Source organism: Triturus cristatus, chromosome 3_1 (assembly GCF_964204655.1).
Source record: "Triturus cristatus chromosome 3_1, aTriCri1.1, whole genome shotgun sequence".
NCBI classification, from domain to species: domain Eukaryota; kingdom Metazoa; phylum Chordata; class Amphibia; order Caudata; family Salamandridae; genus Triturus; species Triturus cristatus.
In genome coordinates this window covers 581,709,172-581,722,002 of record NC_140583.1, presented here as the reverse complement: position 1 = coordinate 581,722,002, position 12,831 = coordinate 581,709,172, and positions in this window count along the sequence as shown.

Genomic DNA, 12,831 nt, shown 5'->3' with positions numbered 1-12,831 from the left:
TTTACCACAAATCCCGAACAATTCTATATTTCCCATTTGGTTTTCGTATGCCCATGATAGGTGAATTACACAGATGGCCCAAAATCTCTCTCAGAATTCCTTGTTCGATCAAAGTCTCAATCAACTGTGTTATTCCAGCAATAGTGTTGGGGCTTAAATGATATGCTGGAGTTATTGGGTATTCTGCATTCGGTTTAACTGTGATTCGAATGGGAGCTACTCCTTTCATCAACCCAATCTCCTTTCCTGTAAAATCCCACACTTCAGGTAAGACTGTGTCCCTTAACACAGGAGGTAAGTCATTTTCAGTAAGTGAGGGATACAAACCCTTTACTTCTGTTTTTTGTCTAGACATTTTAAACACTACATCCTCATCTTTGGTATGAAATTCTATTCCTTCTGGAGTACAATTAATGAAACAATTCACTTTACACAACAAATCACGCTCTAACAAATTTACCGGACTAGAATCACAAATTTATGTAAATCCTCAAAGGTTCAAATCTGTACTTGCATAGGTTCTGTCACCAGGGTTGAAATTAATTTATTCGATACTCCTACTACTTGGATTCCTTCTCCTGAGAGGGGCAGGATGGGAATTTTCACGGTTCTCACAGTGGATTGGGTAGCACCAGTATCGATAGGAAATAAATAGGTGTTCAATTTACCTTGCCCTCCACATAAGGACAATTCTGATCTACCTCTATGGATGAGCCAAGCACGCATTCCTCCTCCCCTCTCAGGCACCGTCATTGAGACATATCTGAGTCACTATCATCCATCTGAAACAAATATTGTGATGCCACTTGTACATTTCGATGTACTTGATCATTTGTATGGAAACCCATATTCACATTGCATTTCTGTGCCTGTCCATTCAAATTTTGCATAGGAGCTGGAGGCATATTTTGATTCTGACCCATTACATTCAACATCGACTGATTCATCAAACCATTTTTCAGCCTTGACTGTACCATTCCATCTGCACCTGTCACAATTGTCTGTCCAATTAGCCAAATTAGACTTACACTCGCTGTGAGAAGCTGTCCTGGTATATTATGTCCATTAATGTAAGTGGGCACTCTGCACCAGTCCAGACAACCCTCATGGTGATTTAAGAGGTCTTAGACAACCTTAGAAAGCTCTCTAAGGGGTAGCTGTGGAGAGCAGCCTTCAGGCTTAGTCCAGAATGCGTGTAAAGCAGCTTGTTTTACCAGAATGCAATCTTATAGGATAGATTAAGTGAAAAAGAACCTAGCAAGGTATTTATAAGAAATATGTATTTATCATATAACACTCTCTAATACGTTTTGATAGCTCCTAACCGTAGATAAGCACAATGCACACAATACTTTGCAAAGAAATACAGTAAATAGCAGAGAATACACAGTGGGCCCCGCGGGGTAGGGGGGGGACCAAACCATATACTAAGAAAGTGGTATTATAACCACGACACGGGTCAAGACAAGGTTGAGAGGACGTAGAAGTGTTGGGGACCCAAAGAACCACCCAAGGTGAGTAGATAGGGTCTCCACGGAGAGCGTTTGCAGTGTGGGAACATGACCGCATGCTTCATAAAACTCAACGTGTAAGTCGCGGTTGGATTTTTAAAGATTAAGGACCCTTCCCAGTGGACCCTGAAGAAATCCAGTGGAAGATAGAAGGTTGGAGAGCCACCCCACCGGTGGATACCCTAGTACCCACTTTACCTACACCAGGGAAGCCGGGTGGATAGGTGTGAAATGGTGTCAGAATCTGCCGTCAAACCCAATGGAGGACTTAAGGAAAGTGCCGCTGCTGAAGAAAGAGAAAATGTCCAGTAGAATCCGAAGGCAAGCAGAGGGGACAGAGTCTATGTCACTCACGAGTGATCAGGAGACGTGGAAGACGAATTCCCACCAATGTCAAGTGTTGCAGGAGAGTTGACGAGGACCTTGACTCTGCAGCTGTGAGGACCAGGCAATGCTGAGGAAGACCAGCAGCTGTGCAAAAGCTGTCCCGTGTCGGATGCTGAATGCTGAGGGGTCGGTGTTGGGCGGGAGCACCAACAAGCCTTGGAAAATGCAACTCATGCAGTAGTTAAAGAAGGTGCAATGTCGGGACCAGCAAGGTCCAGGGGACTCACCACAAGCAGGGGAGTCGGGCAGGCCCTGAGCAATCAGGAGAGCCCAAAAGAAACAAAGGTGACCCTCAAATGTACCCACGGGCCAGAGACACAGGAGTCGCAAGAGGACCTCAAGCAGCTCACCAAAAGTTGCAGTCAACGATGCAAAACAATGTGGTGTGGCCAAAGATTCTGGTCACTGGCGATGCTCAAGGTTGGGGCTACTTGGAGCCCAAAGATCTTCTTGGAAGGAAGCCAACAAGCCTTTGCAACTGCAAGTTGCCACGGTGCACAGGGGTTTGGTTATTGCAGCACCCACAAGGGATACTGGCCTCACACTTGGTAAGAGGGCAGGGCAGGCTTTGAAAGCTGTGAATCCAGAGTCTTTTGGAGTCTGGAGGAGCTCAGGATCAGCAAACAGGTTAACTTAGTTGTGGTGCCTGCGAATGCAGAGAAGTGACTCCTTCACTTCAAGGGAGATTCCTTCAGGTGTCTTTGATGCCCACAGGCCTTGGAATGCTCCTGTATGGTGCACAGGCACAGACGATGCAGCAGACTGGAAGGGAGACAAAGTCGACCCCAAACAAAGTCAAGCAAAGTCCAGTTTGCTCAGACGGTAAGAGCAGAAGTGGTGTCTGATCTGAATCTTGTCCCACAATGAATCTAGGGACCCACCCACAGGTAAGCCCTTAAGTACCCTTGGGAAAGGATTGGGACGATTCAGGAGACTCTCCCAGGAGAAGGTCAGGACAGGGGGGAAGTACCTAAGCACTGAACATAACAATTTAAGGGAGAAAGCAGATAGACAGGGGTCCTGATGTCTCTATGTTTGATCCTCGTGCCCTTCCTTGAGGCATCAAAGTTTGCATGGGATTTACCATCACACCCTTCATTCCAGTGGTCGTCTGACCATTTCCTTGTATCGTGCCTGAAAAATAAGAATCAAAACCCACATATCCTTTCTCAGTTGTTCTCATTTGTGCCAACATCAATTTCTCCTCCTTAACGTTTTGTAGCGTGAATCAATATCGTACCCACAATACTTAGCATAATGAAGTATTTCATCTATGGACTTACTCTGACAACAAATTAAATGTTGCTGAATCATGGCACTAATTTCAGGCCTCAAACCATACACAAAACTCTACACAAAATGCCCCATATCTTTTTCTGACACGTTTTTAATTCCACTATACATTATGAATGCTTGTAAAAGTCTCTCGTAGTATGCATGAACTGACTATTTCAATACTTGAGTAGTCCTATCTATTTTAACCCAATCCGTTTCTTCCGGCGAAATCTTTCCTTTCAAATACGTAATGACCTAATTGTACTTTTTCATCACTTCTGCTGATGGTGCACCTGTTTTTGGATCTTTAGGAGGTTCCGTCTCTGGCCAATAAACAATTTTACATGCCACCCATCAATCTGTTGGAACCACAATATCAAACAAAGCATCCAAATGTTTTAAAAAGACCTTTGAAACCTTCACAAATCTTTTCACCTGTGTATACCATTCGACAGGCTTCTCTCTCAACCTTGGAAAATCATTGGTAAAGGACAATATGTCCTGTGCATTCTAGGGGACATGGACATACCCTCTTCCTGCTACTACTGTCATGGGATATGCAATTACGTCTGCCTCACCCTTTTCCTTTTCTGTCATAAGGTATACCGGCAGAACCATTGTTGCATCTTCTTTCTTTTTAGACCATCTGCCTTCCTATCTTTCTACTTCTCCCCATCGCTTCAAAGTCGTTAATAACTCTTTAATCTGCAATCTTTTTCCAGAAGGATTCAAACTCTCCAAATCTCTGTCACTGAAATCCAATCAATATGTTTTCTGTAAGGCTTTGGATCTTTCTACATCCACCCCATATATATGTGCTACCTCAGCAAATTTCTCATCTGTATTTCTTGCCTTTCATGGTATATCCTTACAGATAAATAGTAATTTCCCATCACAATATTTCGATAGTCTCTCTGGACTAATTGTTCCCAATATAATTTCTTCTAATTCCACTTTTAATTTTCTTACATCTATGTTCATGCCTCGATTTGTATTACTCAGTACACTACCAGTAGGACCTATATCTCAAATTCAATCATCAAGTTCTTCCAGGGATGGCCCGATTGATGTACTCATTTCTGATCTCTGAGATCCTCCACCAGCTTCTCCTGCTCTTTGCACTACCTTTAAGTTTGTTTTCTGATTTCTCATTTACAAAACCCTCCCAATAATTATTTGCCACCCCCTACCTGGTGTTTCAAGACTCTTTTCTGTAATGCTTATTAATGGCTCTATGCTCCCTTCCATGGTGGAAATCATTCTATCACTCATCTCCACACCACTCTCAAGGGTTCCAATTCTTTCTGGTGCAGATAATGTTCCCTGATCTCTCACGTTCTCGCTTGTCTCATGTAAGGAATGGGTTTCTCCTATAGTTCGAGTTGGAACTGTTATTGCATGAATTTGTGAAACTCCTCGTCCTGTTTGATATAGAGGAACAATCGGACCTATACTTATTGGAACTGATAAAGCATCGGGACTATTTGTCATGACCAAATTTAAAAATCCTGCTCTCTCAGGAGACTGACTCAATCCAAGAAAATACTTTTGTAGGATGGATCTATATTCGCAGGTAGGGCTTCTGGCTTTAAACCCACGAATGGATTCGTCCCTGAACTATTCTGTTCGTCATGATTCTATTTAGTAATAATTTGTTCAATAATTCATCATCAATATCCTTCAAACTCTCGTCCATCAATGTAAGTACTTGAGCTTTTGGCTCTTCACTATGTTTCTTTTTCTCCTTGCACTTTTCTCCTTCCTTATTCTCAGCTACCATTACAGGATACATTCATGCTCCAAAAGCAACATCTTGTCTCCCTATTTTTTTCTGGGAATCCGATTTTGCCTCTGCACATCGATTTAAGATATTTCTATATCTCCCCTGATATTTCTATTTTTCTCTTCGATGGGCTTTGTGTTCCCATTCTTCAAGGGCTTCATATTGCATGGGTCTAGGACTAGGTTTCATAGCACTTATCTGTCTCCTCAAATTTTCTAAAATCCTTATATTAAATGTGCCGTATTGTGGAAATGCTAAGAGACCATCCTACTCAGTATGTTTTACCCAACCAGATACAAATGCGATATCCTCTCTCTAACAGCATCTGCAAAGCAGGTGATCCTGCCGGAGTCACAGTAACTCCTTCATTCGTTGGAATAGGCTCCTCTTTGTAAAATAAAGCTTTTAATAGCTTAGAGAATATCATGATTTCTTTATTTCAATGCAATCTGTTTTTAATCCTGCAAACTCTCTTCCGTATTATGTTTCTACTTCCAATCACTGTTTGTTCTCAACCACCAATACCAACGCAGCTTCACACCAACAACCACTACCAGCGCAGCACTTGTATGACGTCAGTCTAACTCCTCACTGCGACTGAGCCTCCCTTCACAAACTGTTTGTTGTCTTTTTCTCTTTTGTCTTTTTAAAAAAAGTTTCATGAAAAAACAAATACTACATAAAACAACTTTGTCTGCTCCACTAAAAGAATTTTAGATACCTACTCATTCAGTTTTTCATACGCTTTCAGTGAAACCTCGAACAGCACAATTTCACTCTCTTTAACCCCTTCAGCGCGGCGCAGATTACCGCGCCGTGCTGAAGGGTCCATTGAGCGGGCGGGGCCATGACGGAGTGGTTCCGTCATGCGCACAGCGCGACCGACGCGCATGACGGAACCACTCCGTCATAGCAGCGATGAGGTTAAGTAAAAATCTTTAAGCTCTCTCTGGGCTCGCTTCCTGAAGAAACCTCAACAATTTCAACTTGTCATGCTTCAAATTTCCTTTTCTCAGTACTGGCAACGACGTCTCATGCACAGTACTCACATAATAGCAGACAAACACACTTTGTGTATGCCACACTAAGACCCACCCATAGGTGCATATACCGGGATCTTAGGCCTCAATGGTCCCATACTCACTTACGTCTCGACGGGCCTAAACTCAATACAACATGGACATTCTATTTTCACAATATGACATTATACTTCTGTGATTACAAGTCCATTTCAGTCTTTGTCGAGTCACGATTTTACCACCAGTCATAACCCTACTATGTCTTCTAAGCTACTAGAAACACCTTTTAACCACGTCTTCTCATATCCTAGTTTAATTAGTCAAACTAACCATGCGACAAACTACCCGAAAACTGATGCAGTGGAAAAGCTTAGCAAATTTCATCTCTCTACAACATTACAAATCATCATTACCAACGGGGCCCATAAACATATTACTTTTCTTACTTTACAAAGTATTCACCAGCCTAATGATCAAACCTTGGTCCTCCAATGGATATTTTTTTTAAGTTAACAGGAACTTTGATACTTAGAGAATGTGAGGTAATTTCCTTATAAGGACCTGGAATAAAAAAATGCCAACTACATGCTTATTTCATCACCAATACACAGTTGGTACATACCTTAAGTCAAGAAAGTTTAACTCCAAGAAATGACATGCAAACTATAATATTTACCCATGGAAAACATTTATCTGTCTCGATTTGAATGGTCAGAACATAAAATCACATTTCATAGACAGATTTAATAGTAGTCAATTAGTACAAATACCAAAAGAGTGTGTACATAATATACCAGTGGTAAAATTATGTATATATGCACGTATAAGCATACAATAGTATATACACATGTATATGCATATGTAAATTGACGGAGTGCTGCCGAAAAAATCAATCAGATATTTGCGTAGAACCCTCACTCACCGACCTAGTCGGTGACATGCTTCATCATAGGGTTCCACCAGGGGTGCCTACTGCACCTCTGGTGTGCTTCAACGCTTTAGTTACAGCGGAGCGCAGATATCGGACAAACGGAATTCTCGTATGTGATAGGGAATGTGAAATTTAAAAAAATGCCCAAAAATTCGCCAAAGACAATTTTAATAATGACGAGTCAGGCACTGGTTAAAAACAGTGTAGGATGACTAATACTGATAATTATTGATCAGATACATCCTATAAGGTATATAAACAAATGGTCGACATGTTTCAGCTTGTTATTGTTAGTCACAAAGCTTTCTTCAGGACCTAATTGACAATACAAAATGTCACCTTGGCGGTATAAGCTCTCTAAGGCTTACCCTGACCTAAGGTTCAGAGAACCGGATACACTCACGGTTTCATACGGGGCCTCGAAAAATCCACAAAGGCCTCAGGATATCTGGAAGAAAACAGAGTACAATCTAGAGTACTTCTATTATTTGCATTACTAAAGCGCAGCTTCATCTACCCGCTATTAGTAAATTTCTAAATGAAAAATCAACAGCACGTGGACATCTGGTGTGCTAACATTAGAGAGTTACTTTTGTACATTGACAACATCTCTCGTTAATCCGTGCTTACAGAATCGTGAAGGAATTCAAAATCTTTTATGAGAAGACATTCCGATCCATCATGCATAAAACGAGTGAATCTCCTCAATTATGCCCATTAACAGACGCTTAAACTGTGGCACATGAAGTAAAATGGAGAATAAACAAGGCTTACGTATTAAAATGAAATATTTCGCTCCTTAGGCAAGAAGGTGGGTGGCGGGACTATAGAACAGCTGAAGTCGGGAGAGAAAAAAACAGGGAAACCACATAACATTACTATCCCTGTAACATCACAACCCGGCATAAATCACTGTATTGCGAGTGAAACAAGGTACTCACTTCATCCAAGTCCTCAGCCAGGTAGATCAACCTCATTAGTACCACCGAGCCCGGAGACATCGGACAATGAAAAGTCCGAGTTTATGTAGTGTTGAGAAATGCCGAGACGATGACACTCGACTTCCTGAAACCGGCCAGCAAGTCACGTGACCAGCGTGGAAGACGTCTGCATCGGCATAGAAAATGGACAACGCCATTTAGTTTGTTATAGGGCTAGAATGTAAACTCCTCTAGGTGCAATCGAAAGGATGGCACAAAGCGTGATATGAACCGCGACCCCAGCGCAGACAACCCTCAGAGTTTAAAAATAGGGTGCCTACAGAGCCAAAGAGAGTTGCATATCAACTCGGTTTGAGGTAAAATTAATTAATTCCCAAGTTGAATCTTAGAGCTAGTAGGTCTACCCAAATTGTAATGCAACCAAAAAACGTTTGTTGTAAAAGTGTAAAGAGAGGTTGCATATCAGCCACATGCAATGTAGAGTTTGGTGCTTCACAAATTAGCTGCGGGTGATAAAAAATCAATCCCAATAGAGGTTTCACAAACAAGCCTCGTTAATTGGATGGAAAGACAGTCCAGTAGACCTTAGCAAAGGGGCAGATCTTGCCAAAGAGTGTTACTGCAGGCATTCAGTTGCTGCGTCTCATGACCGATCCCCAAGGGATATTATCGTTTAACCCAACAAGATGTGTGGACATACGATAAATCCATCGCTGTTCTTTTTCGAACAGTAACTTCGATGAATTGGACCCTGTTTTGACTTGCTCTATTACGGTCCAATGTAGATCATCCACAGTGTGGTTCAAACGTCCAAAATGCTCAGTCAATTTAGTAGTGTTTTTCTTTCAGCGGATGTTGCTACGATGTTCCCCAATCCGCTGTTTGACCTTCCTGGTAGTCATCCCCACATAGTTAAGCTTACAGGGGCAGGTGATTAAATAAACCACATCAGTGGTATTGCAATTAGTGTGTTCGCGTTGTGTCCATAGCTTCCCATTTTCCAAGCTCAGTGTCTTAGTGGCTGAGGTCAAATAGCAGACACTACACGAACCACAGGGGAAATGCCCCGAAACTGGTGGTAAACCCCATGTACTAAGAACAGAGGATACAGTGGAACTCCTCAGATTTCTAGGTCTAGTGTGGACCAAGGAATCTTTTATACTTCTGGCCTTTTTATACGAGAACATGGGTCTCTCCCATTGGATGTTATTGCTCTCTAGTATCCGCCAGTGTTTTTTGATGGATTTTGAAATTGCATTTGATGCATTTGCATTTATCAGTGTAAGACAGCCCTGTGTTCTCCATTTTAGTGCCACAGCCTAAATTCTAGTCAAAACTCACTGAAAATCAGTGAAAAACTCTCACAGCTGCACGCTGCCTGGATCATAGATGAAAACAACAAGAGAGAGAGGGTTGAATCACACTCTTATTCCCCCTATGCTAGAACTTTAAACAACAAAAGAGTGTGTACATAAAATACCAGTGGTAAAATTATGTATATATGCACATATAAGCATACAATAGTATATACACATGTATATGCATATGTAAATTGACGGAGTGCTGCTGAAAAAATCAATCAGATATTTGCGTAGAACCCTCACTCACCGACCTAGTCAGTGACATGCTTCATCATAGGGTTCCACCAGGGGTGCCTACTGCACCTCTGGTGTGCTTCAACGCTTTAGTTACAGCGGAGCGCAGATATCGGACAAACGGAATTCTCGTATGTGATAGGGAATGTGAATTTTAACGACCCCTTAAAGAAAACCTGCCTTATGGGCAATTTTTACGAATTCGTCGTAATTGTAGTGAGGTGGATGACTATCGAGCCCAGTCAAATGAGCTGACACAGAAGCTACGAGAGAGAGGTTATCCTGATAGGATCCTCTCCAATAGTTACAAGAGGGCTAGGAACCAACCTCGAGATATTCTTCTGCAAGACTTACCTAAACAGGCAACTAGCATTCCATTGACATGTGTAACTACCTATAATGTTGCATCAAATGCAATTTCAAAATCCATCAAAAAACACTGGCGGATACTAGAGAGCAATAACATCCAATGGGAGAGACCCCTGTTCTCGTATAAAAAGGCCAGAAGTATAAAAGATTCCTTGGTCCACACTAGACCTAGAAATCTGAGGAGTTCCACTGTATCCTCTGTTCTTAGTACATGGGGTTTACCACCAGTTTCGGGGCATTTCCCCTGTGGTTCGTGTAGTGTCTGCTATTTGACCTCAGCCACTAAGACACTGAGCTTGGAAAATGGGAAGCTATGGACACAACGCGAACACACTAATTGCAATACCACTGATGTGGTTTATTTAATCACCTGCCCCTGTAAGCTTAACTATGTGGGGATGACTACCAGGAAGGTCAAACAGCGGATTGGGGAACATCGTAGCAACATCCGCTGAAAGAAAAACACTACTAAATTGACTGAGCATTTTGGACGTTTGAACCACACTGTGGATGATCTACATTGGACCGTAATAGAGCAAGTCAAAACAGGATCCAATTCATCGAAGTTACTGTTCGAAAAAGAACAGCGATGGATTTATCGTATGTCCACACATCTTGTTGGGTTAAACGATAATATCCCCTGGGGATCGGTCATGAGACGCAGCAACTGAATGCCTGCAGTAACACTCTTTGGCAAGATCTGCCCCTTTGCTAAGGTCTACTGGACTGTCTTTCCATCCAATTAACGAGGCTTGTTTGTGAAACCTCTATTGGGATTGATTTTTTATCACCCGCAGCTAATTTGTGAAGCACCAAACTCTACATTGCATGTGGCTGATATGCAACCTCTCTTTACACTTTTACAACGAACGTTTTTTGGTTGCATTACAATTTGGGTAGACCTACTAGCTCTAAGATTCAACTTGGGAATTAATTAATTTTACCTCAAACCGAGTTGATATGCAACTCTCTTTGGCTCTGTAGGCCCCCTATTTTTAAACTTTGAGGGTTGTCTGCGCTGGGGTCGCCGTTCATATCACGCTTTGTGCCATCCTTTCGATTGCACCTAGAGGAGTTTACATTCTAGCCCTCTAACAAACTAAATGGCGTTGTCCGTTTTCTATGCCGATGCAGACGTCTTCCATGCTGGTCACGTGACTTGCTGGCCGGTTTCAGGAAGTCGAGTGTCATCGTCTCGGCATTTCTCAACACTACATAAACTCGGACTTTTCATTGTCCGATGTCTCCGGGCTCGGTGGTACTAATGAGGTTGATCTGCCTGGCTGAGGACTTGGATGAAGTGAGTACCTTGTTTCACTCGCAATACAGTGATTTATGCCGGGTTGTGATGTTACAGGGATAGTAATGTTTTGTGTTTTCCCTGTTTTCTTCTCTCCCGACTTCAGCTGTTCTGTAGTCCCGCCACCCACCTTCTTGCCTAAGGGGTGAAATTTTTCATTTTAATACGTAAGCCTTGTTTATTCTCCATTTTACTTCATGTGCCACAGTTTAAGCGTCTGTTAATGGGCATAATTGAGGAGATTCACTCGTTTTATGCATGATGGATCGGAATGTCTTCTCATAAAAGATTTTGAATTCCTTCACGATTCTGTAAGCACGGATTAACGAGAGATGTTGTCAATGTACAAAAGTAACTCTCTAATGTTAGCACACCAGATGTCCACGTGCTGTTGATTTTTCATTTAGAAATTTACTAATAGCGGGTAGATGAAGCTGCGCTTTAGTAATGCAAATAATAGAAGTACTCTAGATTGTACTCTGTTTTCTTCCAGATATCCTGAGGCCTTTGTGGATTTTTCGAGGCCCCGTATGAAACCGTGAGTGTATCCGGTTCTCTGAACCTTAGGTCAGGGTAAGCCTTAGAGAGCTTATACCGCCCAGGTGACATTTTGTATTGTCAATTAGGTCCTGAAGAAAGCTTTGTGACTAACAATAACAAGCTGAAACATGTCGACCATTTGTTTATATACCTAATAGGATGTATCTGATCAATAATTATCAGTATTAGTCATCCTACACTGTTTTTAACCAGTGCCCGACTCGTCATTATTAAAATTGTTTTTGGCGAATTTGTGGGCATTTTAAAAAAAAAAAAAATTTTAATTTCACATTCCCTATCACATACGAGAATTCCGTTTGTCCGATATCTGCGCTCCGCTGTAACTAAAGAGTTGAAGCACACCAGAGGTGCAGTAGGCACCCCTGGTGGAACCCTATGATGAAGCATGTCACCGACTAGGTCGGTGAGTGAGGGTTCTACGCAAATATCTGATTGATTTTTTCGGCAGGACTCCGTCAATTTACATATGCATATACATGTGTATATACTATTGTACGCTTATATGTGCATATATACATGATTTTACCACTGGTATTTTATGTACACACTCTTTTGTTGTTTAAAGTTCTAGCATAGGGGGAATAAGAGTGTGACTCAACCCTCTCTCTCTTGTTTTCATCAATTAGTACAAATAGCCACACAATGCAATGCAGATGTAATAAGAGCTTGTTGCCTAGAAAGAGAGAGAAACATGAAATAAATTGAGACCCAGCGTTTGGATAACACAAACCAAATATGATTGTGCTATTGTACGTCTTCGATAGAGATCTGATCAAACCAGAACTGAAGCACAGTGTTCCACAGAAATGAGTCAGTTAACCCTTCAGCCGAAAGGTTATTTCCTGCTCAACTTTTCAAACCGGCAAAGTGCAGGTTTTGGAACAGTTAGGAAAGTTCAGTTCGAAGGTTTGGCATTAAGGGAAAATCAAAGGTCAGTCTGACAGCATGCCAGGCAGGGAAAATGACAGCCAGACCCGACTCCTCCTCCAAGGGGCAATTGTACTTCCAAAAGTTCACGGTTTACACCCATAAAGTATCTTTTCCATCAGCCCATATGGTTTCCATTGGATGTCCACGGTGGGCTGCTCATGGTGTGATCAATACCTCACGAAGAAATCCAGAAGCATTAAGTAATCCTTTTGTAAATTCATTAAGTTCC